Source organism: Notolepis coatsorum (genome assembly GCF_963971535.1).
Source record: "Notolepis coatsorum genome assembly, chromosome: 6".
In the NCBI taxonomy this organism is placed as follows: Eukaryota; Metazoa; Chordata; class Actinopteri; order Aulopiformes; family Paralepididae; genus Notolepis; species Notolepis coatsorum.
Genome location: NC_140170.1, coordinates 188,739,973 through 188,763,062, shown reverse-complemented (window position 1 = coordinate 188,763,062; position 23,090 = coordinate 188,739,973).

The window sequence follows — 23,090 nt, the reverse complement described above, 5'->3', positions numbered from 1 at the left end:
AAGTCACGGGGGGGGGGGGGATAAACAATACAACGTGAGGTTCCGGGTAAGTACAGGGAAGTCAGGTGAGTAGGGGAAAAATCATAACTCGCTCCAATAAGTCACATTAACTCAACGTGCGGTTCCAGGTAAGTACAGGGAAATCATAGTTCATTCCCGGGAGTAGGGGGAAATCATAACTCGCTCCAATCAGCCACGTGCATTCAGGTAGGTCAGGGGTGTCCAAACTATTTTCAATGGGGGCCCAATTAGAAAATATGAAAACACCCAAGGGCTAACTACATCTATCTTAATGTACTCTCGGACCATAATAAAGTCACATACAAATGCATCGCATTTCAACAATTTTATTTAACTATCATCAATATCAAATCAATAGTCTTTTGTCAGGTGTGCTGTGAACAAAACACAAATAACTCAGCCTTTTTTCACGTTACCAAATGTAATCAGATGTGCAAGGTATTTTAATTTGTAATAAATAGCCTTTCTTTTTCCTTTGGAATGAGACAACACAACGAACAAGGAATAATCTGGGAAATACCCTGTCTACCCAGGTTAATCAAATAAAAAATAAAAAACTTAAATGTAAAAATGTCACATACTGTTTGAACACAACAAAGCCACAACCACTGGATTACAAGATTTACAGTGCAATGACAATATACTTTTTTGTGTAGCCAAGACACCAGGTGTAGGTCTCTTACTGAACAATGTTTTTCTCATCTCACCCACGTCTAGACACCACCAAGAGAGAATTGTACACATAGGGATCCAGTTCTGTGAAGCTGAGAAACATCCCATTGATTGATTGATTGAAAACTTTATTAACAGATTGCAGAATGGGTACAGTACAGTACAGCTCAATAGTATACAATTGTTAAGGGGATGCAGACCAGAGAAAGACTTTCGTCTTGTTTACATCAGTGTCCCCCATTTTCAATTCATCATAACATATATGACATACGCATACAGGCTTCATTTTACTCACTCATATCACGCAGAAACAAAAAATGATCAATTTGGCATGAGCAAGACAAGAGACAAGCAACTTACTGAAACTAATGAGAGGTGAAACTGAGATCTGGACTGCAGTACATGCAAGGTCTGGTTTGAGAGCAGTGGTTGAGATGCGTAAAATATCGAGCATGGGTGGGAGTCGGTTAGTCTGGACCTCACTCGCCTCTTGTTCAAGTTCATAACAGAGAATGTCTGCTCACAAATATATGTAGAGCCGAACAAGCTCAGCATTCTCTTTGCAAATGTTCGCATTTCTGGGTATTTACCTTTATCCAGCTGTCGGTAAAAGTCCAGAAGTGAGAGAGGCTGCTGTCTGCCTCGCAACTTCCGATGCATTGCATCTCACTTAGCTCCAACTGCAGTGGATGCAGGACAGTGTCGGGGTCCACAGAGAAGAGAGATGATGCAATACAAGAGATGTAATACTGAATACTTACAGTGTCGGGGTCCACAGAGAAGAGAGATAATGCAATACAAGAGATGTAATACTGAATACTTACAGTGTCGGGGGCCACAGAGAAGAGAGATGATGCAATACAAGAGATGTAATACTGAATACTTACAGTGTCGGGGTCCACAGAGAAGAGAGATAATGCAATACAAGAGATGTAATACTGAATACTTACAGTGTCGGGGTCCACAGAGAGGAGAGATAATGCAATACAAGAGATGTAATACTGAATACTTACAGTGTCGGGGTCCACAGAGAAGAGAGATAATGCAATACAAGAGATGTAATACTGAATACTTACAGTGTCGGGGGCCACAGAGAAGAGAGATGATGCAATACAAGAGATGTAATACTGAATACTCCCTCCTTTTGAAAAACCGGGGCCTGTTTTCAAAAGCATGCTTAAGCAATAAAAGAAAAAAAATTAAATACATATTTTTGTCTGTTTGTTATTATTTTCATGTGTGTTCATTGTGACTGCTGTTATGATGAATAATAAAAAGTGTTCTCAGCTCAGTGAAAGGACCCGAGTGATGAACCCAGGGGTGTCTATGTAGTGCCTGTTTCCCTGTGCGCCTGCGCAGTAGAGGCTCTGTGATTTGGATCACTTCATTATGGAAATGTTATAGTGTTGAGAAGAGTGTTTCTATTGTATGAAATAATTAATGATTTATCATGTGATTATATATTGTATTAGATCTAATATGCATATTGAGATTGTTTTGTAATGTACAGTTTTTTTTAGGTTCGATACTGATATGTATAGAGCAGGGCGGCCGGTGGACAATATAAGCATATTTCTTTTGCATCTGATCAACAAATAAACAAAAATCAACAAGTTATTATTAACAACACTGGTGATGTGAGAGAACAACACACTGGTTCTGTGGAGCAACACGTGGGCATGGATCACGAGGGCGTCCCACACTAATGTAAGTGGACGTACTAAAGAAAGATGCAGAGGGCAGAGAGTACTGGAAAGCTAGAGACAAACACGTGGAGGATGGAGATGGATGACAACAAGGAATCGCCCAACAAGGATGACAAGAGAGAGAGAGAGAGAGAAGAAAGAGAGAGAGATGAAGCCTTTCAGCAATCAGATGAAATAAACCATATTTTTGATAGATGAAGGTTGTAAATTGGGCCAATTTGTTTGGAACACAACTCCAGGAAAGTTGGTTGGTTGGTTACTTAGTAGTTGGATGGTGGGGCATATCATCATCATCATCATCATCATCATCATCATCATCATCATCATCTAGTCCTTGTAAAACCATTGAGGCTGCCCTCATTTCCAATGATCAGTCAACAGATGGACAAAATTAAAAGTAGTAATACAACAAGAGGAAAACCGGGCAAATGATCTAAAAACAGACTGATACACAGCAGTTAGTGATCATGGTTTTGAACTGTGCATATCGGAAGAGTATTGATCTTTAAAGTGCATTGAAGGACGTTCCATGAGTCAGGAGCATTAACGGAAAAAGCAGACTTTCCAAGCACAGAACATCTTCCAAGAACTTTATTTGAGCAAGTCAGATAGGCTCCAAAGTTTTACAATTCAGCAACATTGTGATGTAAGGTGATAGCTCACCAATAAACAAATACCAATGAGTATTGCGCCTCTCTGCAAGAGAAGACCATTATGGCATGAAACTCCTCATTTTTTGGACCTTGCCAAGCCATCTTACTTTAGTTCTACCCAAGTATGTTTTGTGAGGGAACTATCTTCCCATATGTGTGTACGTCCTCCCTCCCTCCCTCCCCTGGGGCTCTCTCTGTCTCTCAGCCCTCCAACTGTGAAATCAGCCTGTTGTTTCTAGCACACCTCTCCAAACCCTGCCATCCTCCCAGCTGCTATTCCCTTTTGGTCAGAGAGAGAGAGAGCGAGAGCGAGAGCGAGAGAGAGAGAGAGAGAGAGAGAGAGACCAGTCTTTCTCTGGTCTGCATGATCCCCTTAACAATTGTGTGTATTGAGCCGTACTGTCCTGTACCCATTCTGCAATCTGTTAATAAAGTTTTCAATCAATCAATCAATCAATCAATCAATCAATCAATGACCCTTTAGAACCCCCCCCCCCCCCCCTTGTCTCTATTCTTATTTTTTATTAATCATTTCCTCTGTAGTAGTATATATATAGTATATATATATGAGAACTCTTGTGTTTCTCAGTAGGTGTAGTTCCTACAGAGCGGCAGGCAGGCCGCGTGTCTCTGATGCCGTGCAGAGGTTCACCGACCGGTGACACCAAACCGGAGCTTGTTCAGTCTTTTGGCGCCACCTTGTGGCCATATTGATGTGTGTTGTTGTTTTGTTTGAGCTCCAGTATAAACGACGACACTTCTATCTATCTGATCAGAGACACACTCGGTGGTTAAAACATCATCATTCGGGAATAATAATACTAAAGTTCTTCTCCAGAACAACGTCTCTGAGGGAGGACGGTATCTTTTTTTAAATGTTTTATATTGAAACATGGATTTTCCACCAGTTAAATGATACAAATTCACGAATCAATAATTATTTGAGGGGGGGGGGGGGGGGAAGCGATATTTTATAAAAGCTCTGTGCGCAGCGACCAGGAAGGGGATTGGGAATTGGCATAACGACTAACATTGGGATGGGAGAAAATCGGAGGAAAATGGAGGGGGAAAAAGATAAAAAAAAAAAAAAAATTCACTCAGTTCATTCCTAAACTGATATAAGATAAGATAAGATATTCCTTTATTGATCCCCTTGGGGAAATGTTAACAATAGGGAAGAGAATGAATGAATGAAAACTTTATTTAACAGATTGCAGAATGGGTACAATACAGTACGGCTCAATACACACAATTGTTAAGGGGATGCAGACCAGAGAAAGACGTTTGTCTTGTTTACATTCAGGAGTGTAGTTTTTAAGAATTCCAACGCTAGCGATGTGCATTACAAAATGGCCGCACAAAGGCTACTATTCCCAGAATATCCAAAATGGACGCCCTCGAAGACTATCTAGACACTTTAAACCTATTGCTAAACATACATCTACATCTACGTATACAATACAATCATAAATACACTTACCCATAAATGAAACAGAACGTTGGACGACAGACGACAACGTCGTGGAATCTGTATGTTGTCCGTGAAGCCACGCGTACGCCGTGATTTTCTTGGTCTTTTGAGTCATCTCTGAAACATTTTGGCATGTTCCAATAATGGACAACAGACACATGTCCCTTTCTCTTGGTGTCAACGACGCGGTGTCCAATCTGTTTTGGTAGATTAACTCAACCGACAGTTTTTTTTAACAAGACAGGGCAGATCGTTCGGAATTTTCCTTTCGCCGTTTCTGGCAATTACACAATCGAAAGCTTGTATCTTTCCGAGTTCCTCTGCTATTTCGCTCTCCACCGTTAAACCAGACATATTTTCAACTGATCGCATGGTCGATTCAGCTGAAAAAGCCCAATGCTACAGTTTCAACGCAAATGTCTTTGTCTTCCTCATCGTCTGCATCATCGTTAGATTCTATTGAATCCAAAACAAGTTCGTCTCCTCCTTCTGCCTCCTCGTCGTCGGATGATACAGCTGGCCGCTCACCTGTACTGTCATCACTCATGTAGTCCGTTATGTACTCATGCATTAAATTCGATAACTTCCTCTGTTAAGAGCAGCTGACAATCTCTGTGCGTCCATCGTTAACGGTGAATGTTACCTGAGCAGCAGGCTCAGTGAATCTGAATATACCTCTCAACGCGCAGACTATTCACATGCAAAAATGTGCCAGCCCCCACAGAGGATCAGACTTCTGTCTCAAACAGCCTTTTTTAAACACAGATTTCTTACAATTAGAGTTATTATATATGTTCGCTGTTATACTAAATTATTATGTTCTTCAACCCTCGAACTGTAAGTATATATATATATTAAAAAAAATACGGAAAATAACAAAACCAAAAAAAAAATAAAAAAAAAACGTTTTTTTATCAAGACTCCGACTTGTAGGCACGGCCGCTGGTCTCGCAGGGTTCCCACGCTTGCCTTGAAATTTTTTTCCATACTACCTCCTGATTTTCCAGGTACCATATTAAGTGATGATCTATAGGCCCCTGAAGTTTTCGGCCCTCATCCGCGCCCCCCTCCTCACACACACAACCCCCTAGGACACCTGACTACTTACTTGATTTAAAAGATGTGCCAGTCAAGTCTACATTGTAAATGCTTAGAGATTATGTCTTATTGATAATATCAATGCATGAAATAATGCAACAAGCTGTAGATGAACAACAATTTATTGAACTGGAACACATGAGCACTGGGATTGATATATGTTCTCTCTTCCACTCCTCTCCTATCTCATCCTGTCCTCTTCTCTCCACACCTCCCCTCGTGTCCGCTCCTGTCTTCTCTTCCTACTCTTCTCAACTCTTCTCCACTGTTCTCCCTTTTCCTCTGTCATCCTCCTCTTCCATCTTCGCAGCCTCTTCTCTTCCTGGCTAACAGGCTCGTTATGAGAGCTAACGTTGGCTAGCTACTGTACCCGGCGCTGGCTAACTGGCCATCGTTATGAGAGCTAACGTTGGTAGCTACTGTACCTGGCGCTGGCTAACTGGCTAGTTATGAGAGCTAACGTTGGCTAGCTACTGTACCTGGCGCTGGCTAACTGGCTCATTATGAGAGCTAACGTTGGCTAGCTACTGTACCTGGCGCTGGCTAACTGGCTCGTTATGAGAGCTAATGTTGGCTAGCTACTGTACCTGGCGCTGGCTAACTGGCTTGTTATGAGAGCTAACGTTGGCTAGCTACTGTACCTGGCGCTGGCTAACTGGCTCGTTATGAGAGCTAACGTTGGCTAGCTACTGTACCTGGCGCTGGCTAACTGGCTCATTATGAGAGCTAACGTTGGCTAGCTACTGTACCTGGCGCTGGCTAACTGGCTCGTTATGAGAGCTAACGTTGGTAGCTACTGTACCTGGCGCTGGCTAACTGCCTCGTTATGAGAGCTAACGTTGGTAGCTACTTTACCTGGCTAACTGGCTCGTTATGAGAGCTAACGTTGGCTAGCTACTGTACCTGGCGCTGGCTAACTGGCTCGTTATGAGAGCTAACATTGGCTAGCTACTGTACCTGGTGCTGGCTAACTGGCTCGTTATGAGAGCTAACGTTGGTAGCTACTGTACCTGGCGCTGGCTAACTGCCTTGTTATGAGAGCTAACGTTGGTAGCTACTGTACCTGGCTAACTGGCTCGTTATGAGAGCTAACGTTGGCTAGCTACTGTACCTGGCGCTGGCTAACTGGCTCGTTATGAGAGCTAACATTGGCTAGCTACTGTACCTGGCACTGGCTAACTGGCTCGTTATGAGAGCTAACATTGGCTAGCTACTGTACCCGGCGCTGGCTAACTGGCTCGTTATGAGAGCTAACGTTGGTAGCTACTGTACCTGGCGCTGGCTAACTGGCTCGTTATGAGAGCTAACGTTGGCTAGCTACTGTACCTGGCGCTGGCTCGTTATGAGAGCTAATGTTGGCTAGCTACTGTACCTGGCGCTGGCTAACTGGCTCGTTATGAGAGCTAACATTGGCTAGCTAGTTAGCAAGATTGCACTGCTTACTAACTAACGTTGATAAACCCAGGTTTACCACAGTTAAAACACAGCTACTTACATTTGAGGATAAACTTGCATAAGAAGTTTCACTGTAGATGCCAAGGCTCCCTTGGCTCACCAAGTTGCCTGCATCAAATTCCAACATGCAATATACCATATATAGGATGCCAAGAGCATGCTCTACAACATGGGATAATCCATTTCTATCTACAGTCAAAGCTGTTCAAATGTAAAGGGTTTTTATAAACTCATGTTAATTCTGTGCTCAATAGTTAAATTTTATTACACATCATCCAATAAAATTTTCCAGGACAACCGTTTGTATTTCCATGTAATTGGTCACTTTTGCTCAGTTTCCATGCCTTTCCATACCTGGAAAATGAAAAAATGAATCCCATGTTTTCAATGTTTTTCAGGTACCATGGGAACCCTGTCTCGGTCACATATATGTGTACCTGTCGTGAGTATGTCTCAGATATGTATGCGAGTGTGCGTGTCTCAGATGTGTATGAGTGTGTCCTATGTGAGTGTATGCGCGTGTATCTCAGATATGTGTGTGTGTGTCTATAGCATGTGTGTGTCTCAGATTGTGTATGAATTGTTTTATATTTCTAATCAAGTACTCAAAAGCTTCATTTTCCAGCCTCAGGATTTCAGGCTGTGTTGGCCTGGCTCCGCCCATAAGCGCTTTCAGCAGTGTTGGGCAAGTTACTTTTAAAAAGTAACTAGTTACAGTTACTTCTTCCAAAAAGTAACTAAATTACTTACTCCGTTACAAATGATAAAAGTAACTAGTTACTTCAGCTTCACTAGTTACTAACGCAAACTATTGCGTTACTTTCAAGTAAATGTTTTACATAAACAATGTACACAAATCTAAACTATTTTAATGTTGCTGTGGGACAAAGTGAGACTAGCCTCCAATCAAATGCCATGTATGTAGATATTATAATTACTATGTTTATATAGTGGATCATACCAATACAAACACAATAGATGTATTGCCCCTCAACAGGCCACAACTGGGCAACATTAAATTATGCTTGTTAAGCACTATACCAAAAATAAATAACAAATATATACTGATTGATTGAACATTTTAATTAACAGATTGCAGAATGGGTACAGTACAGTTCAATACACACAATTGTTAAGGGGATGCAGACTAGAGAAAGACTTTCGTCTCGTTTACATCAGGGTCCCCCATTTTCAATTCATGACATTTATAACATACACAACATAGATATAAGAATCTAATCTAATCATCTAATCTAATCATGACATTTAAGACATGCATGAGTGCGGTCAGGTGGCGTAGCGGAGATTGCGTTCGTCACCAACACCGGAGACGCTGGATTCGCCTGTTCGAATCCAGCTCCCGGCGTTGTCACCAGCTTGGCTGGCCGTTCACACTAATACAATTGGCAGTATTAGAGGGTGGGAAAGCTGGCGGGGTGGGTCCGGATCGTTGTAAACAGCGACTCCTATAGTTCGGTCGGGGCGCCTGCTCAGCGCGGATAGGATCTAAGGGGGGTAGTGTGATCCTTCCACACGTTACACCCTCTCAGTGAGAGTCCGCGCTGCCAGGTGAAAAGAAGCGGTTGATTGGCTAGACGTGCGTCGGAGGAAGCACGTGATAGCCTCCACTCTCCCAGACCGACTGTGGGGGGTAAGTGCGCAGCGACCAGGAAGGGGATTGGGAATTGGCATAACGACTAACATTGGGATGGGAGAAAAATCGGAGGAAAAAGGAGGGGGAAAAAGATTAAAAAAAAAAAATAAATACATGCATGACATACAGATATATATACTCTGAGCACCTGAAGACTGTGCAGCACTTGTTCGTTGGATTCGTTTTGGATTATTTGGGCTGGCCAAACAAACTATCAAAACGTACACGGACCCGCGGTCTGTCGTTGACTGAGTCGCTGTGTTGTCGCTCTGTGTCAGACTCTGGATGCGTTCGAACACCTGCCCACCTCTACCTCTGATTGGCTTACCATGACATTTTACTCAACCTCAGCCAATCGCGCACTGCCCACTAACCAAGGAAAAAAAGTAATGCTTCAATCATAGTAAAGCGCCGCATTTGCGCCGGTCCAGGTTGTGTGTGTAAATGAGTGTGTGCGTGCCGGTTTGTTTCCCTGACAGAAGCTCCTCTCCCTCTCTATCTCACTCGTTCTCTGCCTCTCTGTCAAAACCCGCTTGAGGAAGTGTCAGGTTACACTATGCGCTACAACCATAGAGGGGGCGTTACTGCAGATCAGCTACTTGCTACGTCGCATTGAGTCAAATCAGAATGACCTAATTCACTGGAGGAGAGTGTCTTAACTGAATTAGAGGAATCCGCCAATATGGTAATTTGAGACACAGACCCATTGATACTAACCCCTATTGCTATAAAACAATGCTAAACACTGGGAAACGCCATGTATAATGCACAGGACCTTTAAAGCAAGTACAAGCAACTAGGGCTGACCTTCGAATATTTTTTTGGCAATCGAAGCTTCGGGGCCGAGCTTCGATTTTAATTCGAAGCTTCGAATAAAAAAAAATGAATAATTTTTTTTTTATATATAATTTTTTTTTCTTATGTTGTGGGACTTGTACAGCACTTTGGTACACTTTGTTGTTTTTAAATGTGCTCTATAAATAAAGTGGATTGGATTAATGAATTAAGTAGCCCCTTTCGTGACTGTGACGCAGCCAACACGGCTGTGTGATTTAATTCAAGGTGGATCGCTGTTGTCGTTTGAACAACTTCAGATTTCATGGGAACTACCAATCCCCCAAATCAAGAATGTTTAAGATGAATGAAGTAAGATTTTGATTATTTGAAATATGGCCTGTGTAGACTAAACTATGCACAGAATTATGTCAGTCTACAAGGTCCAGCAATGTAGACCTTGTAGACTCCACTACAGACCAATTATCAGTGAATGTTCATGCATTTTTAAGAAGGGCTACTTCCACAACAAAACAAAGAACTCACCAAAACATCTCAGTAGCACCTTATCTAAATGTTCTATTTCATATATGGAGATTCATATTTATTTACGTATTGCATGCATTTCTAAATTTTATTTCCTATTTTGTTTATTCATCCCAGTATCTTTCTTTCTTATGTGTGGAATTCTACAAGGCATTTACATTCACATTTACATTTAGTCATTTAGCTGACGCTTTTATCCAAAGCGACTTACAAGTTCTGTATGACAGGTCATCAGGAAGGATACAACTCTTATCAGCTGAGTAACAATATTCATCAAAGTGTTGCGTGTTACAGTGTAGGTTAGTTTATTAGGACAAGTGCATGACAGTAAGGTTAGTTAGGGTTAGATTTTCTTTATTTTATTTTATTTCAGATAATGGTTGAAGAAGTGCGTCTTTAGTCGACGGCGAAAGATTGGACGGGATTCGGCAATAGTGATGATATAATTTGGGCAGTGCTGAGCTGGGTTACTTTCCTCCAGTGTATTTGTCCCCCGGCCCCACCCAATGGCCCCATGCACACACACAGAAGTTAAAAAAAAATTAAAAAAAATATTTTTTGTTTTAAAACTTCGATTTTTTTTTAATGTTCGAAGCTGATCGCTCCGACGAGACTGTGCTTTATTTTGTTAATTTTTATAGTATTAGGAGTTTTATTTGCACCAACTGTTGGTGCATTATATGTGTATGACCGTCAGTCAATCATTGACATTGGATTAAGAAAAACTTACCGTTTGGATTGCTCTCTGGATCGGATCGCTGAACAGCAGAAATGGCCCGCCGAGATCCTTTGTTATGCCGGCCATGGCCAAGACCAGAAGCTGCCGCGAAGACGAGGAAAGAGAGCCGGGGTCCGGAACAGACTGAGGTCCAAACGACACAGAACCACATTGCCCAGCATATTGTTGGCCAATGTGCAATCGATAGGAAACAAATTGGACGACATCAGAGCACGGATCCAATTCCAGAGGGACATTCGGGATTGTAACGTCCTCTGTTTCACAGAAACTTGGCTGAGTCCAGATGTCCCGAATCACGCAATAGAACCGGCAGACCACTTCTTCGTTCTCCGCAAAGACCGGACGGCAGAAGAGTCACTAAAGACGAGAGGAGGCGGCATTGCCTTCATGATAAACAAGGAGTGGTGCGATTTAGGCAACACAAAGGAACTGTCTAACCACTGCTCCCCAGACCTGGAGTTTATCACGATAAAATGTCGACCCTTCTTCCTCCCAAGAGAGTTAACGTCCATCATCCTCATCGGAGTGTACATTCCACCACACGCGAACACTGGGGTCGCACTTTCAAGACTTCACGACGAGGTAAACAAACTCCAGGCAGCTAATGTTGACGCTGCCATTTTGGTCTTGGGGGATTTCAACAGCGCGCGTCTTAAAAAGGTGCTGCCGAATTTCTATCAGCATGTGACCTGTCCCACCAGAGGCGAGAACATATTAGACCATGTATACTCGCAATTTAAGAATGGGTACAAGTCACAGGCTCTTAGTCCATTCGGTAAAAGCGATCACGCCGCCATATTCCTTTTGCCAAAGTACAAACAGAGTCTCAAGCGAACGCCGGTGGTCTCGCGAGAGGTTAAGCGTTGGGCCGTGACGTCAGTGGAGTCACTCCAAGCAGTGCTGGGAAGCACAGAATGGAGTGTATTCCGTGATAACACAGCCAATATTAACGAATACACCGAAACGGTGATTGACTATGTCTGTACTCAGGTAGAAGTAATAATCCCCTCCACCAAAATTAATATCTACCCAAATCAAAAGCCCTGGGTAGACAAATCCGTCCGTGAGGCTCTGAAAGTGCGCACATCAGCATACAACACCGGGCTGGTGACGGGCAACATGGAAGAACACAAGATGGCAAGATACAACGTCAGGAGAGCAGTAATAGAGGCAAAACGGCGTTACAGGGATAAAGTTGAACTTCAGTTTGAACAGGCTGACTCTAGAGGCATGTGGCAGGGCCTCAGAACAATGACAGACTACAAAGGAACCCCCCTCAAACTGAACAGTGACATCTCCTTAGCAAATGATCTCAACTCCTTCTATGCGAGGTTTGAGGCTGTGAATAACAACACCAGCCTACAAACCACGGCAATGGGGGGGGGGGGGGTCTGCTGATGGAGACTCAGTGTTCAGGGTAACAGAGCATGAGGTGAGACGGATCTTTAAAAAAGTGGATATCAGGAAGGCAGCAGGACCGGACGGCATCCCCGGCCGCGTCCTAAAAGTCTGTGCCGACCAACTGGCCCCGGTATTCACTGACATCTTCAACCTGTCCTTGGAACAGGCTGTCATCCCCACCTGTCTGAAGAAGTCCACCATCACAGGGCTCTACGCTAACCTTTTTCACTAGGGGCACAGGTGCTCCTAAATGAAAAAATTTAGGAGCACACAAAGAAATTTAGGAGCACCCAAAAATATTTAGGAGCACAGTGAAAATATTTCAAGTAACAGAGTTTTTTTTTTATTTTTTTTTAAATAAATGTATATTTGTACTGTGCGTGCATGTGTGTAAATTAGCTCTTGCTACAACCCTGCATGTTTACATTTTGTATTTTGCACTTGATGTTCATTAACATGTGCTGTCCCTATCAAATAAACTATCAAATCAAACTACTGCTACAAAAGGTTCAGTCACTTAACTTTAGCCCCTTTTATGCATACAATGTTTATGTTTTGGCTGTGTTGCTCTTCTAGAAAAATAATCCTTTCAGGGTTGCCTATTGAAATACTGTACACTTTCCTGATTAATTGAAAATGGGGGACCCTGATGTAAACAAGACGAAAGTCTTTCTCTGGTCTGCATCCCCTTAACAATTGTGTGTATTGAGCTGTACTGTATTGTACCCATTCTGCAATCTGTTAATAAAGTTTTCAATCAATCAATCAATCAATCAATCAATCAATCAATCACACCTCCAGTACAGAAACATTGTTTGAGTTTGCGTGTCAGGTAGACCATTGATTGACAGTCGAGTCTGCCAATTACATCACATCGCTTGCACTCCGGCGCTGCAGCTGGACCCATTGCCCACCTCTGCTGTTGATAACGCTAGCCAAGTTATTATACACACAGATACACAGTGGGCCAGTGACTTTGGTGTAGGGGTGTAACAATGCATCGATCCTAAGGGGGAAATTCAACTGCATCGATTTGAAAATGTTAGAATAGATTATCGCAATTTTAATGTGTACACGTTATGTTATTGTCATGTCCGTTACAGCCAACACACCGACATACGCTACTGCATCAACGTTATGATTAACAAAGCAAGGCATTCGTTTTGTTGCATTAACGTTATATTACTATTGCTATCGATAAATCTAGGTGTTCTAAAATCTATTGCTATTGGTAAGAGAGAGACTATAATAAGTTGGTGTCTCGGAAAACGAGAGCCCTGATCGCGGAGTTTCAGGAAGTAAACAAGCAAAACGAGAGCTTCCGAATCTTGGTCATTTGCTTTATTTCCCATGAAACCAGTCACTTCACTCTACTGTGATTGGACCGTTGGCTTGAGTGCAATGTGGGACTTGTAGTTTTTTAACGATCTCGCAGCGGAGGAAAAAAAAGACGAGAGAGGCTATAATCTGTATTCGCACAGCGTGCGCGTAATTGATTTTTACGGTTCGCATACAAATATTTTTAGGGGCATATGCGAGCAATTTGGTCGCACTGTAGAGCCCTGCATCATCCCTGTACCCAAAAAATCTACGCCCGCTTGCCTCAACGACTACCGCCCTGTAGCCCTCACCTCCATAGCCATGAAGTGCTTTGAGAAGCTAGTGAAGGGCTACATCTGTTCCTCCCTCCCCATCAACCTGGACCCTCTGCAATTTGCATATCGCCCCAACAGGTCCACGGAGGACGCCATAGCCCATGTGCTGCACACAGCAGCATCACATCTGGACAAGAGGCAGGGGAACTATGTGAGAATGCTGTTCATCGACTACAGCTCAGCATTCAATACCATAGTCCCCTCCAAACTCATAGCCAAGCTCAGGGACCTGGGCTTGAACTATGACCTGTGCCAGTGGGTCTTGGAATTCCTGACGGGCAGACCCCAGGTGGTAAGAGCCGGCAACTGCACCTCCTCATCCATCACGCTCAACATAGGGGCCCCCCAGGGCTGTGTTCTGAGCCCCCTCCTCTACTCCCTGTACACACATGACTGCGTAGCACAGCGGAACAACAACACCATCATCAAATTTGCTGATGACACAGTAGTGGTGGGCCTGATCTCTGCCAACGACGAAAGGGCCTACCTGGAAGAGGTAGAGAACCTGTCACAGTGGTGCCAGGAGAACTGCCTCTCCCTGAACGTCAGCAAAACAAAAGAGATGATTGTGGACTTCAGGAGGTCGGGGGTCAAGGACTACAGCCCCCTCAGCATCGACGGGGCACCGGTTGAGAGAGTGAACAGTTTCAAGTACCTCGGAGCCCACATATCCGAGGACTTGACATGGACCACACACATTGACAGTGTTGTGAAGAAGGCACGACAACGCCTCTACTTCCTCAGGCGCCTAAGGAAGTTCCAAGTCAGTCAGAAGATCCTTAGGAACTTCTACTCATGTACAATAGAGAGCATCCTGACCGGCAACATCACCTCCTGGTTTGGGAATAGCACTGCACAAGACCGTAGCAGACTACAAAGAGTGACACGTTCAGCCGAACGCACAATTGAAGGGGGGCTTCCCACCCTCCAGAACATTTACAACAAGCGGTGCAAGGGGAAGGCTAAGAGAATTATTAAGGACTCGAGCCACCCGAACAACTGCCTCTTTGAACTGCTGCCGTCAGGCAAGCGATACCGAAGTCTTAAGGCGAGCACAGAAAGACTCAGAAGGAGCTTCTATCCCCAGGCCATCAGGCTGCTAAACGAACAACAAACAATAATCGCTAAACGAACAATAATCACTATGCAACAACCATCAAATGCACACAGCACACACACCCACACGCACACACTCACTCAAACAAACAACACACTGCAGCACCCACTCTCCACACTTTAGATCACACAAACACACTTACACTTTATATTTATTGATAAAGGATTTGCACTACAACTCGTACACCTACTGTGAATTGTACCTAAACTGCACCTCGTCCATTTATGCCTTTCACTATATAGTATTGTATATTAGTACACTGCACAGTATTGTATATTGTATGGTAACTACGTCTACGAACATTGTACATATGTCTAAACTGAACACTGTGACCTTTTTTTACTTCTAATCTTTACTATGTTTTTATTTCATACTTATCTTGTCATGCACAGTCTCTGGAGCGCAACAGTAAGAAGCATTTTGTACAAAAGTATTCTGTACCTCTGTATGACAACTATTAAAGAAACTTGAACTTGAAACTTGTGCCATCGATTTAAGACAGCCCTACAAGCAACATCTAACATCAGTGTTCAAAACATTAAAATCTTCAAAAGAAAGGAACTGTTCTGACTTCAGTTTTCTGTAATTCAGTCCATTTGTATGAGACATAATATCTAAAATCAGTTTTGCCAAGCTCAGTATTTACAGCGCTGTAGTGGTAAGGCTTCTCTCATGTATGAATACGCTGGTGTTTCTTTAATCTGCCAAATTGAGTGAAGCTCTTCGCACACTGGTCACAGGGGTAGGGCTTCTCTCCTGTATGAATGTACTGGTGTATCGTTAATTGTCCAAATCGAGTGAAGCTCTTCTCACACTGGTCACAGTGGTAGGGCTTCTCTCCTGTATGAATGAGCTGGTGTGTTTTTAAGGTTCCAGACTGACTGAAGCTCTTCTCACACTGGTCACAGTGGTAGGGCTTCGCTCCTGTATGAATGCGCTTGTGTGTTTTTAAGTGTCCAGATCGACTGAAGCTCTTCTCACATTGGTCACAGCAGTAAGGCTTCTCTCCTGTATGAATGCGCTGGTGTTTCTTTAAGTTTCCAGACATACTGAAGCTCTTCTCACATTGGTCACAGTGGTAGGGCTTCTCTCCTGTATGAATGAGCTGGTGTGTTTTTAAGTGTCCAGATCGACTGAAGCTCTTCTCACATTGGTAACAGTGGTACGGCTTCTCTCCTGTATGAATGCGCTGATGTGTTTGTAAGTGTCCAGAGGTCCTGAAGCGTGTTCCACATTGGTCACAGCAATAAGGCTTCTCTCCTGTATGAATGCGCTGGTGTGTTTTTAAGGGTCCAGATAGACTGAAGCTCTTCTCACACTGGTCACAGTGGTAGGGCTTCTCTCCTGTATGAATGCGCTGGTGTCTCTTTAAGCCTCCAGAGGTCCTGAAGCGTGTTCCACATTGGTCACAGCAGATGCGCTGGTGTTCCTTTAAGCCTCCAGAGGTCCTGAAGCGTGTTCCACATTGGTCACAGCAGTAAGGCTTCTCTCCTGTATGAATGCACTGGTGTATTAGAAACGTGGACTTATTGATGAAGCTCTTTCCACACTGGTCACAGCAGTGAGGCCTTGATTCATTCATATCTCTGCTTGTTGTTGGGGAGCAATGCAGCAATTGTACCTGGAGAAGAGAGAAGGACACCAATGAAGAGTTCAGATCTTGTGTTTTTTGCATTCGTTCAGTTTGTATTTCTCAAGTAAAAAATCTATGCTCCAAATTTTGTTGTTGATGTGATCTAACAGTGAATCTGCTCCAAGGGCGGTAATTGAAAACTGGCCAATATGAATACAATACTGAGATAAAACCCAACAGCCATCCGTCCTTGTAACAATATCATTTTGTTGTTGATGTGATCTAACAGTGAATCTGCTCCAAGGGCGGTAATTGAAAACTGGCCAACATGAATACAATACTGAGACAGCCATCCGTCCTTGTAACAATGGGTCTCATTCACTCTGGAGTCCTGAACGTGCTGGTAATATGTCTTAAGTGGCTGAAAAGGTCGCACAAATTATATTATCCGATATCTGCTTGGAGAATGGCATTGTCTTAAACTCTAAAGCGCGTTCCCGTTCAGCTCATTTGCATACAAAACAACGCCTCCATAGCTCCTTATAAGGCAACTGGTGACGCAGCTGTGTGAAATGGAATGGCGGAAGTGCTTTGCGAGCCGCGTGATTACGAAACCTAGCGTCAGTCAGTGCCAATCAGAGAGCGTCTCCGAGAAATGCGGCTAGGTTTCGCTTGCGCCCATCAAAACTAGATTAGATTAATGTATTGGCATCATATACAGCTTGCGGTACACACCTGCCGCAGCGCTCGCACACACAGACACACACACGCGCGCGCAGTACTGTATATGAATGAATGAATGACATAATATATATAGCCTACGGCGGGCGTAATGAATGAACGCAGTATGGCTTATTATTCCATAATTAAGCCTATAGGCTACTGTTCATTCGTAGGCGCACACAAGACTTGTTATGGAATATTAATGCAGTCTATTTCCACCGATTAGCTTTAGTTCTTATTTATTTATCCACTGTCATTTCAGTGTTGGTGTATAGGCTATATAGTGTATTTCAATATAAGTTTAATTGATTAATGATATATTCGAAGGAATGCAGGTTTATAGCTATATCAACCCCCTCCAATGTACAGTAAATGACCAAGTATGGTTTTGTCAATATTCCAATGTACAGTTTTGCTTGTACAGTGTAAGTCTATCCCCCACCCACCCCTCCTACCCAACCTCCTCCAACAGTTTCTACGTCAAATGTACTCTCTTTTCTGGACTCTTTTTGTATCACAAACAGTACTGTATTTGCAAATCTGGTATGTCATAAATGTATAGATGTAGCAGTACTGTCTATCTGTGTCATATATGTTATGAATTGAAAATGGGGGACCCTGATGTAAACAAGACGAAATTATTTCTCTGGTCTGCATCCCCTTATGTAATTGAGCTGTACTGTACTGTACCCATTCTGCAATCTGTTAATAAAGTTTTCAATCAATCAATCAATCAAACAAAGGTCTGTCCCATTGTATACCAATCAATGGGATACATTGCATGTTGACCTGCATTCTTTCAAATGTATATAATTAATCATTAAAACAGATGTGTAACAAATAAGAAATACAAATTCCACAGAAGGCATTAAATTATTATTATTTTCAATCATTTCACAATAATTGCATAATTGTGTTTGAATATCTGAGTAATTATTTGTCCAAAATAGCTGGTTCAGATATGGTTAATCCAGCTGCCCTGTGATCAGATGAATCCATATTATTTATTTTTCCGACATCAAATGCGTAATTTCTTATCGTACAAATATTGTCATATTTGCTGCTATTATTTCCTCATGGCTTTTACAGTGAAACAGCCATATCACATATAGTGGAAACGCTTATATCTCGATGAAAACGAGTCTGATTATCCTAACACTGATAACATAGATTCCTTACCTGACATCAGATGGTATCCAAATGGTATATTCCAATTCCTGATCACCATTCAAAAAAGTATATTGATCCAACGTGTGTACAGTATAACCCATGCTCGCCGCGGCTCAGAGGCTTCAGAATGAACTCTGGTAACTCCGGCTGCATCAGTGGACTGGAAAATGTGGACTGGAATATTTTTTTCCCCCATCCATTTTCATTGAGTCCATTCCAAAAGGGTGATTTACCATCTGGGAGACGATAGGGGCGCTTTTTTCACATCTGATCGCCAACGGTAGGCTCGGGTGATGCAATACGATTTCAGATTGCTAATAAAACAAATTAAAAAAAAATCAGAGAAAAGCCGTGACGTGGCTTTCAATGTCACAATCGTAAACCCGAGATTAGCCGTGAGTAACGGTCAAAGTGTTAGCAATTGTGTGTATTGAGCTGTACTGTATTGTACCCATTCTGCAATCTGTTAATAACAATCAATCAATGAATATTTAACAGATTGCAGAATGGGTACAATACAGTACAGCTCAATACACACAATTGTTAAGGGGATGCAAACCAGAGAAAGACGTTCGTCTTGTTTACATCAGGGTCCCCCATTTTCAATTCATAGTGACATACATGACATACTACAGGTATATAGTAATGTTACATTTGTGACATATACGATATGCAAATATACAGTACTGTTACCCATAGATCCTAACGGAGATTATACATAATGATGGGGAGGAGACTGTACATTAGGAGGGGGTGGGTGGGTGGGAGAAAATATACAGTACTGTTACCCATAGATCCTAAGTCTAACAGAGATTATATACATATGGGGAGGAGACTGTACATTAGGAGGGGGTACTGTGAAGTAACACGACAATGACAAATGTGTCGTTTCTGATTTTCTTTTTGACATAGTTGCGGCACACGGAACAAGTTAACAACTCACCACTACAGACAGCCCTAGCCAGTCTCTTCAAACTTCCTCTCGCAACTTTTTTTTATTAGGTGGTGCCGCTTATTATTATTATTACCGCGGCGCGGGCATTCACTGCAAAACAAGCACACTGTGTAAATGTCTCGTGGACAGACTTGGGCGAAGTGAAAGCCCTGATCGACATATGGGCAGAAGACCAAATAAAACAGCTGCTTGTGGGCACTCACAAAAACAACGAGGTGTACAAGTTCTTTAGCGAGAGGATGGCGGTAATGGGTTATAATCGAACGATGGATCAATGCCACGCCTCTGCTACTATCACGCTTCACGCAGTTTGTGTTTTTGCGCATTTCACTTCCTGAAGGGGAGGGATTTCCACTCTCCATTGTGTCCAATAGACGAGCGCCCTTTTCGACCGCGTGACATTGTTCATAAAGTTAGGTGCGCCTGACAAATTTCTGTGTGAATGCAGACGAACCAAATGATGAATGCAACAATGTTGCAACTTCACCACCAGACCCGCACAGAGTCCACCAAAACTATATGTGAAAGCACCCTAGTCCAAAACACATAATCCACGCTGCTCCCAGTCAATGCAATAGTATCCAGCTGCATGCCCGAGAAGTAAAACGTGGACCGGATTTTTTTTTGATTCACATCCCCAGCCAATCCAATCCAATGATGTGCAATACCATCCGGGAGACGATAGGCGGCGGTATTTGCCCTTTTGCGAGCTCAGACCCATTCCCAACGATAACATCAGGCTGGATGGATGAAAATAAATGGATATCGCTAATAAAAGAAATAACGATTAAAACCAGACTATACTCGTGATTGGCGCTCAAGCGATGGCGAGTTAACCCAACTATCATCGTGACTGGCGTTGAATGAGTTAAGAGGTTAAACTGATCTTTTTCAAGTTCCAAGTTTTAATACTCTTATCAACATGAGTCAACAAACGCTTGCTTTATGCAGCCATTTAACACAAAAGGATGATCCTCATGCATTGCAAATTTGCATCAAATTCAAAACAGAGTGATGCACAAAATAACTTAAAATAAAATAATAATTTAAAACAATGAATAAAGTGTGCATGAAATAATAGGGGAAAGAAAACATTAGGAACTTGTTACATTCACCCACACAAGGGCTGAGGACTCACACCCCGCCCCCCCCTCTCTCACACACACTCTCCCAGCTCTCTTTAACCACCCCCCCTCTCTCTCTATCTCTCACACAGAAACAAGTCACAAAACAGAAACAGTCAGAAACAAACATAGTATCAATGAGAGTATCAATAATACACCCGAGTGAAGTCTAGTAAAAATAAATATATATATATATATATACATATAAATATAAATATTAAAACTGCGTTAACTTTGACAGCCTTAATATATATATAGTATATCTATATTTTTTATCATGTAAAAGTTCTCATAAAATCTGCAAATGGATTATGCAAAACAACTCCCAATGTAATATTTTCCGCTTACCGCTGACAATCTCTTGAGCGGGATTTCCAAGAGTCTCGTCTGTAGTTTAGCTCCACTTTTCTCTCCAAGCTCCTCATAACCTTGGATTACAAACCAGTCTGTGTCCTTTTCTGAAACTGAGAAACAAATATTTGTATTTGTTTATTAAAAAGAGGATCCCCATTAGCAGATGCCAATGGCACCAGCTAGTCTTCCTGGGGTCCGAAGTCCCACATATCAATATACACGCACATATATACATGTATACACATACATACATACATACTAGGGGTGTAACGGTACACAGAAGCCACGGTTCGGTACGTACCTCGGTATTGGTGTCACGGTTCGGTACGATAGGGAATTTATTTTATAATTATTATTATTATTATTAAATAGAATGATATTCTATAGGCTTGCCGTGGTAGTCAGTGATACTGGTGTCATTCTGTGTTCAGGCATCCAATGAGTAAATTAATTGCCTACTGCCCCCTTAACTCAATCAGCGCCTAGAGCAGGGGTGCCCAACCTTTTTTGAACCAAGATCTACTTTTTAATTTGCCACCTAGCCAAGAGCTACCAACCCAAATTTGACCTACTCTCGGCTAGTATTAGTAGTAATAGTAGATTAATAATACACATTTAATATGACAGAAAATATTATATGGCATATAATATTTTCTGTCATGTGCATATTGAATATTAGGGTGGCACCGAAAATTCGGCCACCGAAAATTATCGGCCGAAAATGGTTAAAAAGGCTCTTTCGGCCGAAAGGGTGTTAGCACGTGATATATGCCACGCTAGATCTCAGGTCAGATTGATAACCCCATAACTCATTGGTCTGCTCATCTTGACATCAAACAGCGTCCTGCGATGTGTTTGACATTCAGAATCCAGTGGGTCTCCAAAATGTTGTTGTTGTTATCAAATTACAACTGACCGACAAAAATAGCGAATGCACGTTTCGACCCCCTCCGTCATTGACTAGGTCAAGTGATAGAAGTTGCGAAATCTCTATTTTGTTTTATCACCGGGCAGTTTTTATGTGACAAGTATGACCCTGTCGTTAATCAGATGATTTCCATTTCCCATGTTAAGAGCTACAGGCAGTCTCCATCTATCTCAATCACCTACTCGAGATAGAAGCCTGTGGCCGCTCGATATCCCCCAGCGAGGTGCTAAACTCGCCAAGTTCTCGAGTCAATTACTATTTCTGTCAAGCTTACTTCATAGTCACTGGTTTAATTATATCCAGTTGATATGAAATGTAAGCATAGAAGAGTTGTTAACCTCTTGTTTGTAATAAACCGAATGTATGTCTAGGAGAACTCTTATTGCTTATAATAACAATAATATCATTATTATCATTGTTATCATCATTATCATAATTTTTTTACGAAATGCCTGTTATGCTGCTTCTCTGAAAGCCGGATGATCTTACGTCACCGTAACCGCCAATGTCCTCATTTGTGAGGGATGGTCTGTAATTATTATTATTACCATTATTATTATCATCAAACATTCAATCTGTACTCATAGTCATAGTCACCTCAGCGGAAATCAGGGCGCGGCCAGCATCGTGGCCCATTGCTGGCAGAAAGCAGTGCTCGAACTCAATGGATAATTATAAAAAAATCATTTTTATTTTGAAGGTTACAAAAGAGACTGTATTGGAAATGTCCAATCCAGTTAAAAAGAATTATAAAAACAAAACATCTCATCTCTAACACTAAATGTGTCTTGAAGTAAAAAATGGAAAAACTGCATAGCAAATCTGAAAATCTCGACACCTCAAAAATCTACATCTCCAAAACTCTGTAAAATCTGATCTGGGATCCAGCGAGCTGGTCCTTATATACGGACTCAATACCTTGTTGCTATTGGTCCAAAAACAGTGATGTTACTTCTACCATCCAATCAACACATAATTCAGCAAGGATGAACTCCCCCCCCCCCCTTCTAGTTGCTACAGCAACCGGGGAAGCAACGGGTCAAGTTTTTTGGGAAAAACCCTCGATCTGTTATCTGTTTCTAGCTGGAGCAGAGGCCCCAAGGTCTCTACACATTCCTCTGGGGTCCAGTCAGTATTGAGCAAATGCAAGCAAATGCAAATGCAAGCATTTGCAAGCAAATGCCCTGTGTACAATACATGACATACACTTCTTGCATGAATAGTCGAACACGCCTATATATACATATACAGATATATATACATAATCATTTATATCATAATAATACATCATACATGTGGTT